This window comes from Pinus tabuliformis, chromosome 9, assembly GCF_031772625.1.
Source record: "Pinus tabuliformis cultivar Carrire ecotype Pingquan chromosome 9, CPIR1, whole genome shotgun sequence".
Lineage (NCBI taxonomy): Eukaryota > Viridiplantae > Streptophyta > Pinopsida > Pinales > Pinaceae > Pinus > Pinus tabuliformis.
Window position 1 is genome coordinate 443,009,369 of NC_142307.1, and position 25,300 is coordinate 443,034,668.

The following is a 25,300-nucleotide window of genomic DNA, read 5'->3' on the forward strand; positions in this document are numbered from 1 at the left end:
CTCTTCATCCTTGCTTAGATAGCATTGTTGTTGTTCTTCATCAAAAATGTATAGATTATTTGAAGTTCTTTTTCCTTTGAGAACTGTTTTACCTGTATCAAGATCACGAACAAGACATCCATTTGATCTGAATATAACCTCGGTTCTTTGATCACACATCTGGCTTACACTTAGAAGATTATGCTTTAGTCCATCAACAAACAAAACATTTCCAGCCTTAACATCTTCTTTTAAAGGAGCAATACCTTTTCCTTTTATAGTTGCAGGAGTATCATTTCCAAAAGAGACTTTCTTTCCCTTTTCTAAATTAGAATAAGATTCAAGTTTTTCTTTATCACCTGTCATATGCTTTGAACATCCACTGTCAATGTACCATAGATTTTCTTGTCCTTCTGCATAGAATGCTATCCCACATCTTTCTGTTTGAGGTTCCTTTATTTTCCATGTTTTGGTGCCTGAGGTTTGTTCCCTTTTTTGTTCTTGTACCTTTCTTTCCGGAAACCTGCTTCTGCATTCAACATCTTCATGTCCAAAATTATTGCAAATAGAGCATTCAACTTCATTTTCAAGAGCTGAAAAATTGTTATAGGTCCTTTTTGTAATCCCTGTCATGCTTCTTTGTTTTTGAGCTTCCCTAGTCATGATTGTTTTATACGCAACACATTGGGCTACTTTGTGACCAAAGTTATGGCAAGAAAAGCATTGTCCATTGAAGAAGTTTCTGCGATTATTGAATCTACCAACCAACTGATTGTAATTTCTATTTTCATCTATTCTTGAACCAAATTGAGAAGATTTTACCTGTGGCTGGTTGTGGCTTTTGTTCACCCTTAAGCTGGATTGCCCCTGATAGTTTGAAGTTTGTCCCTGCTTTACCTGATGATCTTCCTTGTGTTCTTGCTCATTTCTTCTTGCTGCATCAAGATAACTTTTTGAAGTGGAAGCTTGAGAAGTTTCTCCATTGTAGCCCAGACCTGTCTTATTTAGTGGAGACCGCTGCACACTGATAATCTCATTCAACGTTTCAGATCCTTTGACAAACTTGAGATTAATAGTTTTTGTTTTCTCAATTTCTTTTCTAAGACCAACAATTTCACCTTCTAATTTTTCAAGATGTTTTTCCTTTTCATCAATCTGAAATTGTAGAGTATCAATAATCATGTTCTTTTCTTCTATACATCTCTTGAGTCTAGTAATTTCATCATAAAGGTTATCCACATCTATAGCATCCTCATAATTATCATCTTCAAATGCCATTAACAATCTATATTTGTTACCTTGTTCATCTTCATCACTGTTTGATAAGCCATCGCTATCTTCATGGGTGTAGTAGCTTTTCTTATTTGTACCCTGTTTCTTGTTCCATCTAACTGGTTCCTTTCCTTTATCCTTATAAGAACATTTTGCAGCATAATGACCTACTCTTCCACAAGCAAAACATTTGAAAGGTAGCTTACCTCTGAACCTTCCAGAACCCCTTTGAAGATTTCTGACAAAGTTTGATTCTTCTTCCTCTTCTTCTGGAACATGACTTGCTTCATAGTGATCTTCTTTGCCTGATGCTTTAAAAGCAGCTTCCCTTCTGTCTGATGGACCTCCCTTTCTCATTTCATAAGCAGTTAGAATTCCATGCAGCTGAGACATAGTGAGAACACGGAGATTTTCCTTTTCTTCTACTGCAGATACTTTAGATTCAAACTTGGGAGATAAAGATCTTAGAATCTTTTGAACTATTATAGTCTCTTTTATTTCTTCACCCAAATTTTTCATACAATTAACAATCTCATCTACCCGAAGAAAATAATTAGCCACACTTTCATCATTATACATCTTGAGAGTCTCATATTGAATCCTGAGAGTTTGAAGTTTAGCTTCTTTTACCTGTTCATCTCCTTCATAGCTAGTGATCATTTTGTCCCATATTTCTTTTGCTGATTTGAAGTGCATGACCTTCATGAACTCTGTTTGAGATATACTTGCTAATAGAGTACTGACTGCTTTTGCATTTGTTTCATACTGCTTTTTCTCAGCTGGATCTGTAGGAGTAACTGAAGGAAAGGCATAGCCTGATTCTACAATGTTCCAAACTTCTGTACCAAGAGATTGAAGATATGCAGTAACTCTTACCTTCCAATAATTGAAGTTTGTCCCATCGAAGACGGGTGGCCTGATTGATGCTTCTCTCTCGTAGTTGCTCATGATGATCGATCTACCTTCAAGCGATCAAGCTGTTCTGAAGGACCTGCTCTGATACCAATTGTTGGAAATAATACTGAGAGGGGGGTGAATCAGTATTATCTAGCAATTTACCAAATCTTCCTTATTTGATCTTTTGAAATATTCTTGCATATCAGTACCATAAAACAATGAGCATGAATAAAGAAAATAGACAGTCACACCAAAGAACACAAGATGTAAGGTGGAAACCCAATGCGGGAGAAAAACCACCTGCTGCAATAATGTCTCTATCTTCTTTCAAGAATTTCTTTTTACAATGATTTTGTACTGGTGCAGTCCTTTACCAGCACGCAGGCTGCAACCTGCAAAGAGCTACAACTCTTTCTCGTTTTCCAGACTTCTCCTGGAAGGGAGCTACAACCCCCTACTTCTTTTCATGAAGAATCAAATGATCAACAAGTATACAACAGATACAGTCTACTATAGATATCAGATCAGTAATTACAGAAACAACCCAGAACACCTTATGAACAGAAATATACAGTCAACAGATCATCTTAAGACAGGGACGCATATTTTCTTTCTGTGGCCTGCGACTGGACGCAGTATACCTTATGCTGTTCTGCGTGCCGACGCACTGTTCCTTTTTGCTTGTCTGCGACCGACGCACACATCAACACTATCGCGCTGCGTCTTTCGCTTCAGAGACGCACCCAATACCACAGTCGTGCCGCGTCCTTCGCTACAGAGACGCACCTGATCCTTTACTGTACTGCGTCCCGGCGCACTTTCCCTTCACTTAATCTGCGTCCCTTTAGATATAGAAGATAAGAGGACTTCAGAACCAACCCAAACACTCAGATCCACAGATCTGATCATGCGCCATATAGATCGTAGTCCATTAGAAGATTTACCCTTAAAGATATGGACTAGATCTCACCAAGAGATGATCAACCAAGATGATGCTAAATCCAAATGAACTCCTTTGCTTTATATAGGCAAGCTCTTCCCTAAAACATGGAACAATACCACGAGCCGACACCATAGAAACACAAAACCGTCGGCTAGATACCACACAAGAAACCCCCACGTGCTTTTCTCTGTCTTGAAATGTGTGCACTGGGTGGACGCACCCCCTGAATGGCTGGCCTGCGTCTCTGGACGCGGGTTCTGCACGGTATACCTGCGGGGACGCACTTTCTGTAAGGTGTACCTGCGTCCTTCATAATTTCAACAATATTTGAACCTCTGCTTACAAAGAGCTTGCCATTTGATTCCTTTGAGCTATCCTGTAATATGTCACATCTGATATCTCTTCTGTAGATTCATCTGAATGTATATAAGTGAGATGATCTTCTATGAGAGTGTTGCCATCAAGTACAACATATGTATCATAATGCCAACATAATGGGCTTTCCACAATTCCTTATGATAGATATGAATGGGGTTCGGGTCCTGTGGAGTCCATTTCCAACACAAAATGGGATATTTAGAATTGAAACAGATAGTGTCCAAGATATAGGCACTCATTTAAAATGGGGGTATTACTTGGGTAGTCATAAACCTATTTTTCTATAATCAAGTATTTGGTTGGTCATTTTATCAGGAAAAATGGTCACCCAATCCATGATATAAGAATTAACTACAGCCTCCATTAAAGCTACCATCTCTATAGAAAATTTGGCTGAATCATGGACTCCAAATTTTATGCACATCATAGCACCACCATAATAGTAAGGAGATGCTAATGAGTCTACGGAGTACATACCCGATGATTCATGCTTGTTTTTGCCAGGAAAATGCCTCCATTGTCTGATAGGATCCGATTCGATGGAATTTTCTTTGGCAAACACTTCCAAAAATGCTTTGTTATATCTCTTCTATGGTTCAGTCAAACGGTATATTCTTTTGATATCTTCTTCTCTAAACGACCAGAACATTCTTCCATTAGCCATAAAGAAAGTTTTGTCTGTAATATTGATACTTTCAATAACCCATATGACCAAGTCATTATAGGGTAAAACTTTGGCGCAGACTGCTATTCTGTGAAGATAGGAGTTGGCCAGCTCTTTAAGAGTACTCTCTGACTTGTCAGTGGAATCTATTATTCTTGGTTCTTCTTCAATCTCTTCTGGATCCTCAGCTTCGAGTAAATCGTATATACTCTTCCATGAAACTTTGCCTAGACCGAGGCTGGTAGTATCAGATATCAAGACCTTTTGGACTAGTTCCTCTTTGACTATGATGGGGGCCTTTAGTTTCTTTGATTTATTCGTTATTTTTGCTGGATTCATCAACTGAGACTTGCTCTGCAAAATAAATAGAACAACTTAATAGAGAAAAGCATGTTCAAAGCCAACGCAGAATATAAAAGTTTAATGGTAATTTAAGTGTGATAAGCAATACAAACTCAAATATTACCACAGATGAAATCCTCGAAGTATTCAACCATAACTTCTCTATTAATGATTTCTGTAATTGCCAATCATGATACTTAAATTCCATTATGATATCTCGCATCGCTCATTTTATTAACAATTCTTTAAAGTGGATCTCGTGAATTTCTTGATCAGCGATTAGTGAAAATCGCATATCGCAAATCAGGGGGCACAAATGTTATGCTTTAGCTGTTTCCATACATAGCTCTGATTGTGATAAAAGTGAGTTATCATGGGAAGTGGGATAATCAATAAATCCTTTGTTTTTTGTTTATAATTGATTTAAGGTTTAAACCCACAAACATTCGTTTAACAACCTTTTATTGAAAAGAGCACTTTTAATGAAATCACATCGGCGGATTCCAAATGGATAGTTATGTGTCTCAAGTTTTTAGCGATGGCCGATTGAGATCGGATAATCACATCAGGAGATTTGAGTGGACTTTCCGAATGCTTGCTTGATAAATCGCGATTTGCACTTTCCGATAGCATTATCGCATTAGAGATTGCCAAGGGGAGCCTTAAGTCTATCCTTTTAAATAAAGGGTGGATATATTATTTTATATTTGTTTTACGAAAAGGTCTTGTTTGATATTTAAACTAGATTGGACCTTCTCATAAAGGTTTTCATGTATTGCATGGATAAATCAAAGTTCATGATTATTATTGAATAATTGATTTTAACTAAGTCTTAGAATGGGGACCCATTTCTTGTTAAAATTTTGGATGAAAATTTTCAAATACGGAGGGTTGTTGTATAGCACAACAATTGGTGATTCACTAGGAGAAACAATTATCTCTGAAAAAGTAATGCAATATTTATAACTCTCTTAATTTGCAAACCATTGAGGATAAAGAAAATATTCTAAGAATAGTTAGATAAATATTAACTCTGAATATAATGATTTTTTATTTTTATTTTTATTTTTTGTAATTCCTTTTCCAATATTAAAAATAAAAACATCCTGGGCTTATTCAAGCTTTGACTGGTTGGTATGGATAAAGCATGGTGGATTCTCCAACTTAGTTTTTAAGTTTACTCTATTGTCACAGGTAGTGCCTCTGCTACCAGCAGAGGTTTATATTTTCGACAGGGTTACCTTTTAACCATTTATCATTCATTGTCTCATCCATCTAAGAGTATAAATTTTGAAAGATAAATTCAAAAATATATGTTTACACAATTTTTCTTTTTTGTGTTTTCTATTCTTTTAATTTCTTTTAGAATATAAAAAGCCATTTTCCTGGTTTGGTGGCCAACTATTGACAATGCCATTCACTGATTGTAATTGAACTGAACAAGCTAGCTCATGATGAGACCCCTTATCTTATCATTATAAGCCATTACATTGTTTTCATATGCATTATTGATAATGTCAGATTAATTAGTTTCCTATGATCATGGTAAGTAGGCTCATGATGAGACTTCTTATATTTTATATCAAATATATTTTAGAACTACACTCTGAAAAATCATAAACTTAATGGACCGGGTGAATGACTTTTTCTTTAAGAGTCAATGGATGAAAATTGGAGAGTTGTAGATGCTAAGTTTGGAAAAGTATTTTCTTTCTTACAAATAACCTTTCTCAGCTCTTTAAGACTCGGAATGATTGACAATATTTTCAGTGCTTGTGAATATTTTACAAATCTAAAAGAGGTTCTTAGAGTTTTATCTTTATTTAACCTTCTAAAACTGCAGTCTTTTCCTTAAAGGTTTCCATCTATCCGAAGTAAGTATTTACAATATTTCTTTAAATAACTTTCCAATAGTAAAATGTCAATTGAATACTATTTACAACCATATTTTCTACAAATAAAAATTTAAACAAACAAAGTTGCATAATGAATATTTACAAGTAAGAAGGGGTTACCTCCTTAAGTACAGAATTTTTTCAAGATAATTCCATTGACAGGAAGAGAATCTCTCTTTCCGGATAGGTCTTGCAATATGAATGTTGATGATATTATCTTCTCAATGATTTGAAATGTTCCAAGCCACATCTTTTGAAATTTAGTATGTTTGTCTTTGTCTTCGTGCACTTTGTCCCATTTCAAAACAATGTCACCAATTTGTAAAAATTTTGGTTGGTAGAATTTGTATCAAAAGAAGATTTAATAACCTGTTGATGTTTTGCATGTGTAATTCTAGCTTTTTCCCTTTCTTCTTCTAGTTTAAGGATTTGATCATATCTTAATTGAATAGAAGACGAGGGATTTTCTTCAATGAATTGCACTAGTGCTAGAGATGGGAGTGCTAAGTTTGTTGGTATTGCAGCTTCTTTCCCATACACTAAGTTGAATGGAGAAGTACCTATTGAGGCCTTCTGAGTTATACGGTCTACCCATAATGAAAATATCAAAGACTTGTGCCAATTCTTTTGATTTTGGTCAACGCTTCTCTTAATAATCTTAATAAGATTTTTATTGATTGATTCTGCTAAACCATTACCCTGAGGATAGTAGTTTGTTGAATATTTATATTTAAATCCTCTCTTAAGAAAAAATTCAAGTATGGTATTTCTAGAAAAATAAGACGCATTATAAAAAAAGAGAGCATTAGGTATGCCAAACCTAGTAATGATGAATTGATCGATGAATTCAATGATTGCATCAGAGTTGGCTACCTTCAAAGGAATTGATTCTACCCACTTTGTGAAGTAATTCGTGGTTGTAAGTATATATCTGTGATGTTTGGAAGAACGTGGAACAATCTCTCCTATGATATCCAGTCCCCATTGTTCAAATGGTTGTTCAATGTTAACTAGTTGTAAAGGAAAGGCTGGTTTCCTTTGTCTTCCACTGGCAGTTTGGAAAATTCTGCATTTCCTTACATAGTCATGGGTGTCTTTGAATAAAGTGGGCCAATAATATCAAGCATGTAATATCCTGTGAGCTGTTGTATCACCTCCAAAATGTTCACCTGCTGGACCATCATGTAATTCCTACAACACCTTTTGTGCTCCAGTTTTTCAAGGCATCTTAACAAAATCAAATCATAATTCCTTCTAAATAACACATCATCAATGATTTAGAAGTGTTTTGCTTTCAATCTTAAGGCACATTTGTTTTTGTAAGAGATATTAGGAGGATCATATCCATTTTTCAAATATAAGACTAGATCTACATATTGAGATTCGGAGTTCATGATACTTATCTTGTTTATTTGAAGGGAATTGTTTGAATCTTCATGTTTTGGAATGTTAGAAGCTCCTGCTAATAACTTGCAAAAACCTTGACCTCTTATAAATTTCGTTGGTTTAATATCTAAATCATATTCTTGTAATGCTATAACCGAGTTAGCTCTCTTCTCTCCTACTTCCCTTTGGACTAATAATTGGCTCACTGCCGAGAATGGGATTACTACTTTTATATGAGTTTTTAGGAGGAATGTCCTAAAGTGTTTAATAGATTTGAACAAAGCGAAATCTTTTTTTTCTACCTTAGAATAATCAAGTTCAACGCCTTGTAGATTAGAACTGAAAAACAATATGGGTGCTTCAACTTGTTGATCATTGATTTGTGTTAACACAACTACATAAGAAGTTTCAGATGCTAAAGTATACAAAATAAAATGATTAGAAAAATTTGGGGTATTCAATGTAGGAGCATTAATGATCACTTGTTTGATTGAATCAAAGGCTTCGTTTTCGTTATGCTTCCATTTGAAAACTAAATTTTTCTTAATCATGGTCTGTAAAGGTAAAACAATCTGAGAAAAATCAGGAACAAATCGTTTTACAAAATTTATTTGACCTAAAAATGATTGCATTCAGTTTTTATAGTGTGGCAGAGGAATATCAGAAATCTCCTTGATTCTTTCTGGATCAATATAAATACCATCTTTAGATATGATAAAACCCAAGATTTTCCCTTGATCAACAGCGAAGAATGATTTCTCAGGATTTAATGAAATTCCGTACCTTTTGTAGTGTTCAAATATTTGTTTCAAATCTCATAAATGGTTTGCTCTTTTCTTGGAGAAGGAAATTGTGTCATCTCAGTAGACAACAACAAACCTATTAATCAAACCATTGAATGCTATATCCTTTTCTCTTTGGAATGTAGCTCCAGCATTAATCAAACCGAAAAGCATTTTTTGGTAGGCATATGTTCCCCATTTGGTCCTGAACCTAGTCTTTACTCTATCATCTGGATGCACCAATATTTCATTATATCCAGAAAAACCACCCAGAAAAGACATTAATTCGGAACCAGAAACTGAACGAAGAGTCTATTCCATTGTTGGTAATGGGAAATTATCTGCTTGGCTTCCCTGAAATTTCTGAAATCAATGTAGATCCTAATATCACCATTCTTCTTTCTAACATGTACTAAGTTAGAAACCCATTTTGAATGTCTAACTAGCAAAATTATCTTAGCTTTCAAGAGATTATTCAAATCTTCTTTGATATGACTTTCTAGATCAGATGAATTTTCCTCAATTTTTGTTGCACAGGTTTCTCCTCAGAAATCATTGGAATTGTTTCTTGTATGATAGAAGTATCATATGTTTTTAGATCATCATAATTCTAAGTGAAAAGATTTTTATATTTATTCAAAAATCTAATAAAGGAAAATCTTTCTTCTGAAGTGAGCTCTGGTCCCAGATTAATATTTTGTGGTTTAGCTTCAGTGCCAAGGTTTATTCATTCAAACCTCAATGTAGAACTTTGAAGTTTTGAATTAGTGACTTGTTTAAACCAATCCTTGGTATCATAAAGTTCTTCAAGTTTTACCACGGATTTAAGTACAAAATTCTCATCTGATCTCTATTTTATTTGAAGATCATGATCATTCTCATCAATAATATGGTAATCATAGGATTTCTCAGAGATTAAGAAATTAAAAATGTCTTGATCATGATTGAATACCCGCCAATTGGTGACATTGTCTAGAAAAATGGTCGAAAAATCATTTCAACTGAAAACCTATCAAGGTTGTAATCCTCGGATGGAAGGAGCTTAGAAGCAACATTGGCTAATAAATCAGTTGCTGCAACCTGAGATCTAGGAATGGGAGAAATATTAAATTCTAGAAAATGAGATACGAGGTCTTGAAACAAGGACTGATAATGCTTGAGATGTCAAGGAAGGCAATGGATAGTATTCCTTACCTATTTGATGACAATCTCAGAATCACCAAATACTTTTAGATATTGAATCTTCAGGCCTATCTCTTTATAAAGCCCTTGAATCAATGCCTCATATTCAACAATATTATTTGTACACTCAAATTCTAGTCTGAATGATAGCATAGTTTTTTCCCCTTCGGGACTAACTAAAATACATCTTGCTCCTGCGCCGTTATTGCATTTTGACCCATCAAAATATAAAGACAAAAATATTGGCTTATCTACAGGTTTATTTACAATTTCTTCAGCAATAGTAACACACCTTGATGCATCTATATGAGAAAAATTTTCTATCCGTGATGTGAAACTATTAATAGAAAAAGGTGATGATTGAGCATTAAAATTACCAAAGAACGATTCGGCTGAGTAATTTCCAAGAATGTTATTATTGAAAGCTATGGGTTGATTTTCCTGCTCAAACACTATTATAATATGGGTCATGTGCTTCTCCTAATCTATCTTAATTTGATTTGGCTTCCCTTTATAGGGAAGCCACATATGATACCAATTAGTAGAAATGTAACCATGGAGTTTCTTAGACCAATCCCTGCTTAAAATTAACCCATAAAACTCAAGGATGTCAATGATCAATATATCTATTGTCTGGACTACTCTAGGATCAATTGATAACCTAATGGTGACTGAATTAATCTCTCCGAAGACTCGAACCTTAGTTCTTTCTAACTGAACAATGTGTACTGCAGATTTTAGGGGCTCAATGTTTAATTTTGAGCAAACCAAGTCTGGCATTATGTTTGATGAATCCCTAGAATCTATTAAGTAGTTGTGCAGATTTCTATTGTAGATCTCATTATTCAAGAGAAAAGGATGAGTATGAGAATTAGATACATCCCCAATCAAAACAACATCAGTAGCATCTACTTTATCTGATGGTGGCTTACCTGTTCCTCTAGCCGCCCTGGATAATACACCATCTGGAAGAGGAGAAGAAGGTACTGCATTTTACTCTTTGAGTAGCAATTTCTGTTGATGTTTGAGTTTGCTAAGCTCAAACGAAGAGATATTTGATCTAGTTGTCTTCACGTCTTCAATAATGTTGTAATCCATAGAGTCAAAGACTACCAATGTCTTAGATGATGAGGGTGGATTGGAAGATGATGGTTGATTTTGAGTAGGCAAAACTAAATATTTCTTCATGGGAGCCTTATCTTTGGTAGTAGGGCTTGCATTTTTCTTCTTTTGAGTTGATTGAACAAGATCTACAACGATTTTACTTCTCGAATTTACTGGGAGAGATTCTTGTTCATTTTTAGTATCAGAATTAGGCAAAATGAAGTCCCGCATACTGTGACATTCAACTATCTCATATTATTTTGTTTCTTCAGATGACAAGACTCTGTCTTTATCCTCATCATTATCTTGATCTGATTTTGCATTAGATATGGCATTAGGTGGTTTTGATTCAGCTCTTTTGAAGTTCCTAAATGGCTTTTTAATGGAGGTTTCAGCTACCTGTTTCTTTATCTCTACCATTTCATTGGACATAGTTTTCAAAACCTTTTGCAAACCCTCCATATCGTATGGATCTTTAGCTGCTTTCTTTTTTGAATCATCTCTAAAAGTAACTTTTTTGGACTTTCTTTCCTCAAGAGTGGTTTTCTTTTCTAAAGCAATAATATGTTTCTCAACGGTGATCACTTCTTTCATATTTTCTGCTAAGGTGGACTTTGCAGCTCTGTCAACAAAGATAGCTATATTCAAAGGTAAAGCACAAATATACTATTCGCTTCACTGGGCTTAGACATAGCAGGAATTTTATTTAAGAGCTTATTAGATTGCGAGTTGAAATAATTAAAGGGTTCCTTTGATTCAATTTTAAGATTGGAGAGATCATTGATTAATGTTAGTGTGGACCTATCATCTCCGAACTTAGTCAAAAACTACTTTTGGAAAGCATTCCAACTATTAATGGATCCTGGTGTAGTGAAAAATACAATGATCCAGCTGCTCCCTATAAGGTTTATGGGAAAAGCCTCACAACGTCCTCTTCTTCTACCACCCTATTTAGGTTTATTGACAACAAAAAGTTGTTTATGTGTTCCTCTGCTAGTATGCTAATATCTGGATTAAACTTTGGCATCCACTTTTTAGGGTGGGTCAGTAATTGACTCAAGGATGCAGGAATTAAAACTACCCCTAGATTTGTCCATGGCCTTGGTTGTCGTTGATTATTTGTCATTATCACTAACAACAAAATAAGTTGAGGATGTGGTTGCGAGTGATTGGGTAGGAGATGTGAGAGGACCTATACCCTGTTGAACTATGATATGAAGTTGAGGAGTGGATGGTTGACTTTGCAATGGATTGGATGAAATGGATGATGATGATGAAAGAGTCTCACTGTCAAACTCTACAGGTGTCTTCCTATCTCCTTTCCAATTAGGCAGAGGAAATTATGTTGGTTCAATACTAATATTTTCACTTTGTAATCTTGTAAGAGGCTTAGAAGGAATGTACTGTGAAGTCACACTACCTTGGGATAACTTAGACTTTACTTGAGATATTGAAAACCCTTGAAGTTTATGAATTAAAGGTTGAACTTCAGGGGGTTCAAGGGTAGATTTGTCTGATATGTTCAAGTTTTCAATAGTGGGTGTTGTCTTATCAATTTCTCGTTTGAGAATTGGATATTTAGAATGCGAGGGAGAAGTTGGAGGAGATGGTGAGGGAGATTTACTCTCAGAATGGGCTATGGGTTTAGATTCACTCGCCATTCACAGTTCATTTTCTCCTAGCACCAAAAATGTTAATGCCTCTAAAATCATTGCATCAACATCGGGGAAAACCACCTCGTCCGGACCTTAGTGCAGCTCCTTTTCTATTTGGTATGGCGACTTCGACTAGATATAATGGGCCCAGTTTTTGAGTGATATATGAGTTGATGGGTGATTGTTTTGTAATGTGTAATGAAGCTGATAAGTGTTTTATCCTACAATTCATAAATATAAAAATATACCTAATCTAACCTAGGTATCCTGTTAACAACACAATTTTTGATTATTTCTATTAAACGAATAATCATAAAGATGACCTATATATAAAATAGAAAGATGCATTCATATAATGATTACTTTGTTTAAGAAGTTAAACAAAGTAATTATAAAAACATTATCACATTTATCACAATATATATCACTAAAATATATATCCAAATGATAACAATTCCAAAACCTTTAGAAATGATATTCTAAAGAATTGTTTGAAAAGCATATATATATATATATATATATATCAATAATCACAATTTTTAAGAAATGTTCATTCACATAAAGAAATAAGACAAAAAAAGTGATAATAGTACCATATGCATTTGAATTCTCCCGATGTAAACGACACTTAGATTCTGCTTTCCTATTTGAGAGCACCTTCAAAAGATGCAAAAGTGAAAATCTTATAAAAGCCTCTTTCACAAAAATGTATAACTTTGGTCCAACTTTTGATAAAAAAATATTAGAAGTACATTAGTGCAACTCCCAGGTAAAGTCTTAATACAAATTGCAGACTCTTTCTCAATACATGAAAGGGTCTTCAATACTAAAAATAAAAACTAAATACCAATAAAAATTGCTATGCGCTATTCTAACTATAGACATGAAAATCAGGGATGCGTTATGAAAATAGAAACGCAGTAGCGGTTGAACAAATTCATTGTATCGGCTTCTTTTCCCGTGATTGTAGCCGGCAGATTGTGAGCATTGGCTGGATTTTTGGAGGCTAACTCATCTTGTAGTGTAGTTGGGTTTTATAGGTGGCATTGGAGAGTTCGTAGATCATGTAGTTGATTTCATTCGAAAGATATTTCATGGCCATTTGTTTGCTATGTGGCTTGACTAGGGAAAACTAGAATGTTCCGCATGTCAGGTTTTGGATTTCTCTAATCTATTTTTCTTTGTTCGCCAGCTCCTGTTTCCAATGTTGTTCCAATGCCTTTGCTTTTGGCAGTTTACCTGGAGAGCAATCAGTGATCAAATTAGACATATGTAAACTGTTATTTATTAATTTGATTAGACCATTCGTTGTAGCTCTGCATCTAGAAGTTGCCCTTTCTACTTTCATTAAATGGGACTCCCATTTGGAAACTAGGATTTCCTTATGTGATTCTTGTATTCTTGGTAAGTTGGTAGCCATTCCTTCCATTGAATCTTGCCAAGACAAAAAATTGGTTAACCTTTCATCTATCTTTTCCAATTCAAGTCTGGCGTCCACTACCTTCTCAATCAATGATTCAAAGATATCTCATAAGGGGTCGGCCAATGATATGTTGTGGCAAAGAATATTCAACTGTTAGGACAAGGCTCTGATTATTTCCGAGGCTTCTATTTTGAATTCACTTACCTGTGGATAACCCTTGTACCTTTGTATCTGTTCTTGTATTTGTGCGATTTGATCTTCCTTTGCCTTCTTCTCTTGCTCACTTATCATGTGAAGCGTGGTTAATTCCTAAAACAACTCCTATTGTTTATGGAGAGTTTCCTCGTCAATCCTCTGTTTCTCCAGCTTCAACTGCTCTCTTAATCACTCATTTTGTTGTCTCTTCCTTGTTATCATCTATTCAAGCTAACTAATCTTTTGCTGTCGCTCTACCAATTTCACCTCAAGTTGAGTAATCATCTGATCCTTTTACCTGTTCATATGGTTGACCTTTGAGGATTTATCCATTATCATTGTTGTGTAAACCCCTGCATACTGAGATAGCTTTGTTAAATCCTTAGAGGGATTGACTTCTGCTTTCCATACCACGTTCATCATTTATTGCTAAGGAGTTAAAAGAGGACTTTGATCAATTTTCCTCTTCTTTCTCTATCTTTTAAATATAGCCCTGTGCTTTGGATTGTAGAAGACATCAAGAAGTGGTATTTCTTCAGTTCGTAGTACAATCTCCTCTGTAGGATTCTTGGGAATGATCTCTATGTCCTGCTGAATTCTAGGTAGGCCACTTGTCCCTTCAATCAAAATAATAATAACTTTTGGATTTTGTACTGTTCACAGTTATGGTGTAGTGAGCTCTTGGGATTTATTTTGGTTATTGATGATTAAGTCGAACCACTGCCATTACTTTATTAAATTAGGATCAATATTAATATTCCTATCAAGTGGCTCACTAGTTCCTTCCTGTGTCTGCTCCCTTTTTGGGGTCTTTTCCTTTTCAGTAGTCTTTTCAATAATTTTCTCTTCACAATGGCCTTCTATTTGCACTATAGAGGTAGTATTTAACAAGTCCAGAGGAAATGTTTTCAATATCTGTGTTCTGTACTTGTAAAATTCCTTTAGTCCCTCTGCTCCCAATTTTATTTTTTCGAGTTGATTCACTTGAGAAAATAAGTTGGCTGAAGAAAACAAATCGTCATAATTATCCTTCTCATGTTCAAACTTGGCGATTTTGGCATGAGAAGTGACATTGTAGGCAACAGATTTAAGATCATACTGCCTCTTTGAGATGACTGCTAACTTTAACATTTTAATTTTCTTAGCTTCCTTTTCTACATGTTTGAAGTCATGCAGTGTGAAAGCACCACATCGGAGGGGGAATTAAGGCCACATGTGCCTTTTAGACTGATTTAGGTTATTTGAAATCCCTTATACTATTATCTGATATGTTATCTCTCTGGCAAGTAACTTATCAAGGATGTATAATGGAAGGACATGTGGGTCAGTAGTGCTAACAAAAATTCTAATGTAGGTGAAATTTTCTTCACCACACCAACTACCAATTGAAGTATGGTCGACACAGGCTTCCTCGAACAACCTAGGAGTGAGTTTATTAAATATAGCATAATAGACGAGGATGATGAAACCATGATAGGTTCTATAGAGATGATTTTTATAATGGGCTTCCCACAATTCCTTATGATAGATATGAATGGGGTTCAGGTCCTTTGGAGTCCATTTCCATCCTAAAATGGGTTATTCAGAATTGAAAGAGATAGTGTCCAAGATATAGGCACTCATGAAAATGGGGGTATTGCCCGGGTAGTCACAAACCTATTTTTTCTATAATCAAGTATTTGGTTGGCCATTTTATCAAAAAAAATGGTTGGCCAATCCATGATATAAGAATTAACTATAGCCTCCATTAAGGCACCATCTCTATAGAAAATTTGGCCAAATCATGGAATCTAAAGAGTTTGCACATCATAGCACCACCATAACAGTAAAGAGATGCTAATGAGTCTATGGAGTACATACCCGATGATTCATGCTTGTGTTTGCTAGGAAAAAGCCTCCATTGTATGATAGGATCTTATTCCATGGAATTTTCTTTGGGAAAGGCTTCCAAAAATGTTTTGTTATATCGCTTTTGTGGTTCAGGAAAATGGTACATTCTTTTGATATCTTCTGCTCTAAATGACCCGAACATTCTTCCATTAGCCGTAAAGAAAGTTCTGTCTGTAATATTGATACTTTCAATAACCCATCCGACCAAGTCATTATAGGATAACACTTTGGCGCAGGCTACTATTATGTGGAGATATGAGCTGGCCAATTCTTTAAGAGTACTCTCTGACTTGTCAGTAGAATCTGTTGTTCCTGGTTCTTCTTCAATCTCTTCCAGATCTTCGGCTTCGAGTAAATTGTATATACTCTCCCATGAAGCTTTTCCTAGACTGAGGCTAGTAGTATCAATTATCAAGACCTTTTTAATTGGTTCCTCTTTGGCTATGATGGGGGCGTTTGGTTTCTTTGATTTCTTTGTCATTTTCGCTGGATTCATCAACTCAGAATTGCTCTGCAAAAGAAATAGAAGAACGTAACAGAGAAAAATACATTCAAAAGCAACACAAAATATAAAAGGTTAATGGTAATTTAAGCATGATAAGCAATACGAACTAAAATATTACCACAGATGAAATCCTCAAAGGGTTCAACCATAACTACTCTATTAATGATTTCCATAACCGCCAATCATGATACTTAAATTCCATTATGATATGTCACATCACTCATTTTATTAGCAATACTTTAAAGTGGATCTCGTGACTTTTCCGTTCAATGATTAGCAAGAATTGCATATCGTAGATCGGGGGGCACAAATATTATGGTTTAGATGTTTCCATAGATAGCTTTGATTGTGATAAAAGTGAGTTGTCATGGGAAGTGTGATAACCAATAAATGCTTTATTTTTCATTTATAATTGATTTAAGGTTTAAACCCACAAACATTCGTTTAACAACTTTTTATCGAAAAGCACAATGTTAATGAAATCACATCGCCGGATTCCAAATATATAGTCATGTGTCTCATGTTTTTAGCGATGGCCGATTGAGATCAGATTATCGCATCAGGAGATTTGAGCGGACTTTTGGAATGCTTCCTTGATAACTTGCAATTTGCACTTTCCGATAACATTATCACATCAGCGATTGCCAATGGGAGCCTGAAGTCTATCCTTTTTTTTCCAAAGAATAAAATTCATAAAGAGAAATGAGAAATTACATGTTGTGGATGCTCGAAGGCATATGTTGTAAACGTGGCAGAGGGCCAGAGACAAAAATAAAAAACATAATAAATATATACAAGGAGACCCCTAGGGTGTGTTGTTTGTTGCTAAAGCCACTATGTATGTGTCCAAAAATTTACCCATGTAGGGGTTATAAAAACCATATACACTATTCATAATGTACTATGCAAAAATACTATAAAAGATTCAAAATCAAAAGCTATGTAAATTAGAGGCTGTTGCCTCTCTGCAGATCCTCCTCTATGTATGGTCTATGAAAATAATGATATATCCCTGCCGGAGTATGTTCTTCGATCATCCACTCGCCTAGAGGACGATGCGTCGCTTCCTTTGATAGCCTGTCAGCAGTTTCATTTCTTTCCCTGTAGATATGAGAAACAGAGATCTGATCAAAGAATGTTTTGAAAAAAACAATTTCTTCCAATATAGTTCTCAATGAGTATGCATTGCAAGCAGCTGAATTATTAAACCAGTCAGTCACTATCTTTGAATCTCCAAAGATTTGTATGTTTCGGCATTGTTTCAGGATAGCAAAATAGAGTAAATGGCGGAGTGTTATCAGTTCTGCGTGGTTGTTGGTGCCAGGTCCCAGTCCCATACGAATCTAGTAGTGGTGTGAATCTGATAGGTGGAGGCAGACGCCGCCCCCACAGCCATGTTGTTGGGCAGCACCATCATAATACGCCCACGAGATAGCCCTGTTAATCTTTTCCTGCTGTATAATCTGTGGTCTCTTCTGGCAATCATCGGTTGGAATCTCATCATATGCAGCACAAATTTGTGGGGGGAGTAGATTCCAATTTATTAATTTATCCTCGAATATTTTTTTGTTCCTTTTGAGCCAGATGTGCCAAGAGACAAGGAGGGGAAGATTTTTTGACTTAGGAACAGTTGATGTACACCACCAGTTCTCCCAAGCTGAAGTGATGTCCGCACCCTGCCAACTTCTGTTCATATTTAGAGATAGAAGGACCTGTGTCCATATACTTCTGGTAGTTGTACAGGTGAGGAAAAGGTGTTGAGTTGTTTCCTCTTCTTGGAGGCATAAAACACACCAGGAAGGCCCCATAAAATCCCACCGCTTCAGATAGGAGCCTGTGGGGATCTTGTCTTCTAATATATTCCACATCATTAATCTGGTGCGTGGTGGAGCTTGGAGGATCCAGAGGTTATTCCACCAGCTTCTCATGATCTCCGGTTTCTTGTCTGCTATGATGATGTTGTACCCCTGTTTCGGAGTGTAATGTCCAGCTTTGGAGTGAGCCCATATTAGTTCATCTTCAGCGTTCTGTAATCTAACATGAGTTTCTGTAAGAGCCTGAAGGTAATTATGCCATATTCTATTCCAGTCATCAGGCAAATTCCAGTGAGGATCAGTCAGCCAGGCTTGAGTATGGAAGGTGGTATTTTGCTGATCCCCAATATATCCCAGAACCTTAATACCTCTGTTTTTTAGGTGTTGGATCAGACCCTCTGGTAGAATATGGGAGTTACCGCTACCTATCCAAGGATCAATGCCAATACGGACAGAGTCACCATTGCCAATCTTCCATAATAAACCCTCCTTGATGATAGACATAAAATTGAGAATGGCACGCCAGATCACCGATATGCCTTTCCTATGTCGGGAAGGGCTTCTGATCCAACCAATAATCATCATCATCCAAATGTATTTATGGAGGATGAATTCAGCCCAAAGACTATCTTTTTTTAGTAGGAGCCAACTCTGTTTGGCCGCCAAAGCTTTTGAAAATGCTAGAAGAAGTTTAAGGCCCCAACCCCCCCACTTCTTCGGAGTAGCAATCCTTGTCCAATTTACCCAGGAAAATGGTCTACCCTCTTTGCTACCATTCCATAGGAATCTACAACAGATTTTTTGAATGCGGTGGAGAATTCCTCGAGGGATCCAGGCAAGTGACATCCAGTACACCGGGGTGGCTTCGAGGACTGTTTTAATGAGGATCAGTCTTCCTGCCCTGGATAGGAATTTATGGCACCAACAGTTTATTCTCTTCTCCACTTTTGTGATGAGCCAGGTCCAGTTTGCAATCTTATACCCATCTGGTTTTAATCTGAAGCCCAGATATTTTAATCCCCCCATCAAATCAGTTGCTTGAAAAGGAAAATTTTGTGAGGCTAGCTACGATTCCTGAAGGGTGCATGCAGATAATGAGATGGTAGATTTTTCTCTGTTGATCTCCATACCCGTAGCTCTATAGAACAGGTTCAGAATCTCATTCAAAGAGGTCGTATCCCTAACACTGCCATTCAAGAAGATCAATATATCATCTACAAAAAGTAGATGTGTCAGGTAGAATTGATCCATGATTTTAAGACCTTGAAGGCCCCCCCTTCGTTTCTCCGAAGCTATAAGTCTGCTTAATCCTTCCATGACCAATAGGAAAAGAAGAGGTGATAACAGGCATCCCTGCCTTATCCCTCTGTCAATATTGAATATGGGAGATGCTGAACCATTAATAAGAATAGCAAATGATACAGAGGAGATGCATCCCATGATCCAGCTGGTGAAGGCTGGGGGGAAACCCAGGTGAGTAATTATCATTTTGATATACAGCCAATTCACTTTGTCGAAAGCCTTTGACAGATCAATTTTGAGTGTGAGTCCTTTAAGATTTCTGAGTTTGATGGAGTGGAGGGCTTCCTGGGAAGTGCCAATGGCATCCTGAATATGTCTATGGTGGAGGAAGGCAAATTGCTCCTGGGAGATGTGGTTGGATAGAATAGGCTTGATTCGGTTGGCGATGATCTTAGAGATGATTTTGTACAGGCAATTGCAAAGGGATATAGGCCTAAAATCATTGAAAGAGGATGGTGAGTCAGTCTTGGGGATCAATGCCAAGTAGGTGAAGTTAATGGGGGGATGGATGTGTCCCGAAATTCTGCTTTCCTCAATGACAGCGAGTAGGTCCCCTCCCAGTAAGTCGAGAAAAGACAAATAGAACTCTACTGGCCAGCCATCTGGGCCTGGGCTCTTGTCTCTCTTGAACCACTTGAGAGTTCCTTCCAATTCTTCCATAGTGACCGGTTGAATTAAAACCTCTACCTCTTCCGAATCCACAAATATTGGAAAATGGGCCGCTAAATTGAAGATATCTAGGAGGTTGATGACTGATGGTGCAGTGAATTACCTCTTGAAATTAGTGATCTCCATTCTGGAGAGTTGTGGGTGAGTAGATGCCCATCCCTCTGGCTCACAGGGCATCTTCCATATGGTGTTTGTGGCTTTCCTTCCATTTGCATAGTTGTGGAAGAATTTGGTATTGCCATCACCCGCTTGAAGCCAGGTGGCTCTACTTTTCAAGCGCCAAATTTCTTCCTGTTCCAGTAGCTTCTTGTTCTTTTGGTTCTCCAACCCGACTAGAAGAGTTTTGGTTTCCTCTGTTAAATAACCCAGCCCCCGTTCATCCGTTAGCTGAGCAATCTTTGCTTCAATATCTACAAGTTGCAGATCTTCTTTCAGCTTCTTTCTCTTAGCCCATTCCTCTGTCAATGTCCTGAGCTCATTAAGCCGAAGACAGAAGTCCGCAACCATCCTCTGTTCCCGCAGGGGGGGTTGAGCACTCCAATACTCAGTCACCATGTTGATGAAGTCAGGGTCTTTTAGATGCCCAGCAAAAAATTTGAAGGGGGCACGCGGTTTTTTTGATGGTCCAGAGATCTGTAGAAATATGGGTAGGTGATCAGATGATCCCCCTGTTCCCACCCATTGTCGATAAAGGGGAATATGCCAGATGAGGTCTTCATGTATCAAAAATCGATCCAATCTACGGCCCAGGGCAGCCTCCCCTGTCCGCCTATTGTGCCAGGTGGGCAATTTCTTGTTCATGGGAACATCAACAAAATTGCAGGATTCCAGTAATACACACATCTATTCGGAGATGGGATCGATTTGAGCTTGATGTCCCCAGGATTCTTCCATGCCCAATGAAAAGTTCAGATCCCCCCCAATAATGGTGGTGTTAGAGACAATATCATGTTCCAACAGATTGTGCCAAAATTCCATTCTGTTCTGATTAGGGGCGTAAATATTAATCACTTTTAGCTGAAGTCCCAGTTCTCCCACAAAAATGTCCATACCCAAAAAACCCTTCCCGCCCCAGGTGGATATGTGCTTAACAGTTTTAGGATTTATGCCAATTGCGAGACCCCCAGATCTGCCTATGGCATCCATACCCTGAAATGACCAGCCTGGCATAATAGATTAAATGGCTCTGGTAATAAGGGGTCCGCAGCGAGAGATAGGGCGAGGGGGAGTTGAAAGATGGGGAAGCCTAAATGAAGGAGTCGAGGATATGCAAAGTCGTTGGACAGAGGGGAGGGCACTCTAAGCCAGGGAGGTCCGCAACATCAATAGCTGGGTGCTGTCGTTTTCCAGAAAATGGCGAGTGTTGCTTCATCTATTCGGCAGTTGTCACCTGACCCAGGTTATGCTGCCAGGGGCCCTCAACCGATGAGGGTTTGCAAACCCATATTTCCTGCTCCAGCATGGGGTCCTCCTCATAATCCATGAGGTCCTCAAGCACCATTTTGGCCGGTATATTCTATCTTCCTCGAAATGAGGGGGAGCAGGCAGATGAGTGGGGATGGCGATGATGATGGCAGATGAACTGGGGGCGGTGTAGAACCACCGGAAGAGCCACGAAAACGTTGTTAAAAATCACTGACAGTCGCGATAGTAGAGGGCAGGTTCCATAAAAAATGTACCAAGACAAAAACGACGGTCAGACCCGCAATGATAACCGTGTATCTTTGTCCATCATGAGTTCGTTGTGGTAAAAGCCGTAGTTCCGCCTCTGAAACCCTAAGGTTCTACCATGGTTAGGATTCACAACTCCAGTCCATCTCCATTCTCATCTCTCTCTGTGTCGAAGCATTTAAGTCTATCCTTTTAAATAAAGGGTGCGATATATTATTTTATACTTGTTTTATGAAAAGGTCTTGTTTGATATTTAAATTGGATCATACCTTTTCATAAAGGTTTTCATGTATTGTGTGGATAAATCAAAGTTTGCGATTATTATTTATTATTGATTTTAACTACATCTTAAAAAGGGGACCCATTTCTTGTTAAGTTTTTGGATGAAAATTTTGAAATGGGGAGGATTGTTGTATAGTACAGCAGGTACCTACGGTGACTTCAAGTCTCTCACTATGGGTTTCCTCACTCATTTCTAAAAGTGAGTTCACCATGAAACTGGCACTAATTTTCTTAAGTCACTTAAGAAAGACACCATGACCCACATCTTCGAACATATCGATGAATGGAGACATCGGTGTCACCTCATCAAGTTTGAGATTTCTGACGAGTTTTTGATAGAATAATTCACAAAATCATTCGTCAACAACATTTCTAAGGACATAGTTGTTATAGCACCATTTACCACCCTTGGTATTTGTGATTCTTGGTTTATGGCCTAGGGCAACCCCTCTTTCCAGACTTGGTCCAAAAATTTTAAAAGCAATGTTTTATTCACTGTATGCTATTTTTCCCTGAGATAAAAGCTTGCACATGCAGGTTAGTCAATACCCAACCCTCGTATATGTGTTAAAACACATAAAAAAATTAAATGTCCCTAATTATGGGTGGATTTAATGGTTTTTACCTATTGATTACCTCCTATTTCCCATGGCCAACTATTTCGCAACTGTTTCCCAACTGAAAAACTAATTGGGAGGAGTATAAACAGACTTCTATGGGAAGGTTTAAGAGAAATTCTTTGGCGTAAATCACAAGATAAATCATTTGTCGATGCGTTTCGAACCAACAAGTGTGGTTCATCGTCAGGACAAGTTGAAGAAACAGACCCGGCTTAGCATGTTAAATAGTGTGAGTAGAGACTCCAAAGGCTATCCGGACTAACGGCTAATTTTGACTTTAGGACCAGAGTCAAGATTTAATGGAAATTAGTTAAATTATGTGAATGTATAACAATATAAAATAATTTAAAAAATGTTAAAGGTTAGTTAGAAAATTAGCTGCAATAATAAAATTGAAATATACATAAAAATAATAATATATAAAGTTTAATTACGAAAGTTATACAAGGTAAAAAGATTTTATTTCATTTTAATAAATAAATTCAAATATATATATATATATATATATATATATACACCGAGACAAAATGAAAGACCCTAGGAGGAAGGAGAAGACAAGATGCCAAGGAAAAATAGCGACCATAAGGGGAACCAACGAAAGCAAGAAAGGGTAAGACTAGGAAGAAAGGGCCTGGATCCAGAAACTACCGATCTTCCAGCCATGATCTCTATTGAGATTGCACAGCCTTCTTTCAATTTCAATAGCTTCCCTGAATTTACGATGATGGAACTGAGCAACCCTGGCAATAACCTTGGCCTCCTCAATACACACATGATGCTTGGTCTTTTCCGCATGCTCTGCTAACGCTGAAGACTTGGTTCTTCCATGTCTTAGGTCAGCTGCAGGTTCGCTAATCCTTTGATGGATGGAGCACCCTGTTTCCCTGATATAGAGGGTCCCACAAGAATAGGGGATCAAGTAGACACCCTTCATATCTTTAGGATCAATGGGATCCTTCACTGATCTGAGGGATTTTTGAATAGTGTTGAGGGGCCTGAAGGTTAAGGGAATATCATACTTCTTAAGAATCCGAGCAATCTTGTCAGTGGTTCCCTAGACATAAGGAAGATGGACCCCTAGCCGGCGCTCTATGGGAAGGCCTTAAGGAGAAGAAGAGATAGAGTTATTATACTAAGATTCTCCCTGACTGAGTCTGAAGTATCCCTGTGGTTCGAGCACTTCCCCAAGTTTCAGGAAACCCTTGTTTCCTTGATTGTTGATATTCTCTCTCTTGCTTGAGATATCATGGTATTGGTTATGGAAGAGGGCTATTGAAGACTGGGACTGGACAGATCTGGAGGACGTTTCTACTTGGAGCCGAAAGAAGAAGACTCAGTTGAATTCTCTCTCTGTGAGTTATAGCTTTCTATAATAAAAATAAGCATTGTCTTGTTTATGATATTAACTGTGTTTATGCATTAGATACTATTGTAATTCATATATGAATGTTATTTTGATGTCTAACTAATCATTTTCTTATATGATATAAAGTTAGTTTCACTAAAATACTTTATCTATATACTGCTATGTATGTTCCAATTGAATAATTTTCAGGTTTAGAGAAACATGAAGAGTTGTAGAGGGTCTGAACCCTGTGGGATCTACCCGAACAAAGGACATCCGGGTATGGTCACTCTCACATAGTTTGTTTATTTAAGCATTTTTCTTGAGTTGTATCAGTCTTTCTTACTATAGATTTCTCTTGCTCTGTTGGGGTTCGAACACAAAGCCCTAGGGTACTTATTCTCGTATCAGAAGCTGGGTGGAACAATAGTGAGGTAGGATGTGACAAGTAAGAGAGGCGGTATCTCTCATCGTTATATTCACTAACCCTCATGCTTTACTCCCAGTCACGAAGCTTTCCCAGTCTCCCTAATGCTATTGGATTTCTCTCTTTAATCAAACTTCTATGTTTTACAATTTAGAGCAGCCTTGGAGAGTTAACTCTCCTCTCGCCTAATCCAAGGCCCTAATAAATATAAACTTGTACTCTCATGACAATAAAAATTTCTAGTTTATTTTAATTAAGCGCTTGATTCTTAATGGATCTTATTTAAGTAAAGGGTATAAATGGAAATGAAACCAATCATGTTTGTATGACGCAAAAGAAATCAATGAAAAGCTAACTACAAGAATGCAATTGTTTGTTCTTCAATGAAAAGAGATCTCTACGTGGGTTCTATGAAACTTCTATAAAGAAAAAAGCTTTTGTTTTCTTTTCATAAAACACACTTCACACATAGGGAAACTAAAAAGACTATTGATGATTTAATAACGCAAAACTACCCTAATGCAAGGTGTAATGAAGATGCAAGATCCTAAATTACTCTAAAAAAGGATGAAAACAATTGTTTATAACTATTAATAAGCCAACTTAAGTGTTTGAAAAGAATAAAAATTTTGAATACAAAATCCTTTCCAAACAAGAAGGACAAATCCTAAAAGATCA